The 2,660-nt window shown below is 42.4% G+C and overlaps 1 pseudogene; it reads right to left on the bottom strand.

Moving 5' to 3' along the window:
* Positions 1–1,048: 1,048 nt before the first annotated feature.
* Positions 1,049–1,333, bottom strand: LOC136174058 (cytochrome c oxidase assembly factor 5 pseudogene; annotated as a pseudogene).
* Positions 1,334–2,660: the final 1,327 nt, after the last annotated feature.

Below are 2,660 nucleotides of genomic sequence, written 5' to 3'. Positions count from 1 at the left end.
ATATAAAGTAAATAAGCCATAAGGATATACCATAGAACATAGGGCATATAGCCAATATTTTATAATAACTGTAAATGGAATATAACCTTTAAAAATTGTGAATCAGTATGTTGCACACATAAAACTCATGTAATATTGTTAGTCAACTCTACCTCAATTTTTAAAAAGAGAGAAAACAATAACGATGATGTGGTATTGATGTAGGGATGGAAAAACTAACTGGTGAAACAATCATAGCCCATTAGTTAGACCTTTACACATATGAAACTTTGGTATATAATACAGGTAACATGTCAAAAAAGTGGAGAAAGGACAGACTATTAAAAATGTGGCGCTTGGGCTTCCCTAGTGGTCCAGTGGTTAAGAATCTGCCTTTCAATGCAAGGGACACCAGTTCAATCCCTGGTCTGGGAAGATCTCACATAACGCAGGGCAACTAAGCCCATGCATGACGACTACTGAGCCTATGGGCCCTAGAGCCTGTGCTCTGCAATTAGAGGAGCCACCACATTGAGAAGCCTGAGCACCGCAACTAGAGAGTAGCCCCCACTCATCACAACTAGAGAAAGCCTGCAGGCAGCAATGCTGCATGCTGCAACCCAGCGCAGCCAAAATAAATCAATAATTTTTTTTTTCACCAAGCAGTCAAACACAATTTATTTTGGAACTAAATAGTACAATCGGAATAAAAGAAAGTTTTAGCCTACACCTTCCAGACGGATATTTTCTCATCGGGCTGCATGCTGATTCTCACGGTCCCACCCCTGGCCTCCACAGTATTGACAAAGGATGCACAGATTGTGTCATCTAGTTGAGAAGTCAGTGGAAACTAACAATCTTTCCATTCCCTGTGCTTCAGAACAATTCTTAAAACACATCTACTATGTTCTCAGCTCACAACTATTCAATTAAATTTTTATTCTAAGAATAACTTAGGACAAGAGAATCATTTATACCTACTGAAAACCAGAACTCATCCATTTTCTTGTTTCATGGAGGAAAAAACTGGTCCACCTGAACAGATGTAACAAAAAGTATGTTTCTTATTTTGGCTTCTCTGGTTTAATGACCAGAGTCCTTTGTTGTTTTCATCTTGGTTCAACATAGTATCAATAGCCTTTTCTTCCCCTGAATCTTGATCTGGCATCCAGCATTGATCTCTTACACTCAAAAAATGAGTATTTCAAAACTTTGCAGTTTCCTGCCTTCAGACACTGCCGAGGGGATTTTCCTTCCTTGAGCACGCAATCAGACTGCAGCAGACACACGCCCAGATCCCCCTTCACACCCGCGCACGCGCAGCCCTCGGCTTGGCCTCGTAATACCGGGGCATGACTGTGCCTCCAGCTGGCCGCGGCCTCCACCCTCTCCTTCCGAGACGGCCCAGACTCCTCGGGATGCCCAATAAATAAAATTTTTTTAAATATGGAGCTTGGGACTTCCCTGGTGGTTCAGTGCTAAGACTTGGTAATTCTAATTCAGAGGAATGGGGTTCAATCAGAGAAGTCAGAACATTCGGAAATAAAGGAAAATAGTCAAGCAAAACAATGATAGTTTAGCTACTAAACAAGGTCAAGGAGCTTTAGTTCCTCTTCAAGGGCTATAGATAATATTCTGTACCATATCCTTTGAGCTGTTTTGCAAATACTGAAACCGCCACCAGGTGGAAAGAGTTAACCATATGTTACCCACAGCACGTAGGCCCCAGACTGGTTGAAACCAGAAGGTTGATGATGTTGACTCCCAGTAACCCCACCACCAGCAAAACAGAAGAATGTCCACAACCTGATCACATACCCCACAATCTCCCTCCCTCACCTTTTAAAACCTTTCCCTGAAAGTCACCAGGGGGTTCAGGTCTTTTAAGCATTAGCTGCCTGACTTCTTGCTTGGCCCTGAGCAGTAAACACTGTCCTGTGCTTCCCCACAAGCCAGTGTCAGCAGGCTGGCTCTACTCAGCATGCGCGAGCAGACAGAAGTTTGATTCAGCAACAGTAAGACCTTTGTTACACCAGCTGCCTACCTATTCCTTCAGCAAAGTGTTGGACAGGGAAACACTATTTTACAGGACACGGTATTTTACAGTGGTCTAGAAGAGAGAAGACAAGTAAAAGGCAATTATAATGAGTGCTGTGTTGAGGAGTATTGCCTAACCTAATTTTTTGTTTGGGGTTCAAGGCACGCTACCCAGAGGCTGATGCATTTTGTTGAGATCTGAGCTGACCTAGATGAGGGTGAATTTTCCAGGCAGAAAACCCAAGAATACATAGAGGCTTGGAAGTAAAAAAAATAAAAAGCATGAAGTGGTTAGGCATCCATTAATAATTTAGTACAGCAAAAGCATGAAAAAGGAGGACAAAGAAACAGAAGGTTAGATAAAGCTGGAAAGAGAATCAGGGATAAAATTCCTTCCCCACCTCCACCACCATCCCTGGCTTTATAATTATCCTGAGAATGATGAGTGTTTCAAACTTCAAGAAGCAGTGTGACAAAATCACACTTTTCAGTATGTTTTAACTTCACTCTCACTGTCTTACAGAGAATGGATTGGTCGGATCAAGCGTGGAGGCAGAAAGACCACCATTGCAATAACTGAGTGAGACTCAAAAGATTAATCCAATCCTCCTCCTCCTGTTCCCCAGCCTGAAGGGTTCTCTAGA

This window comes from Muntiacus reevesi, chromosome 9, assembly GCF_963930625.1.
Source record: "Muntiacus reevesi chromosome 9, mMunRee1.1, whole genome shotgun sequence".
Classification (NCBI taxonomy): domain Eukaryota; kingdom Metazoa; phylum Chordata; class Mammalia; order Artiodactyla; family Cervidae; genus Muntiacus; species Muntiacus reevesi.
Note: the sequence above shows the minus strand (reverse complement) of the source record. Positions and strands in the feature narration are given on the sequence as shown.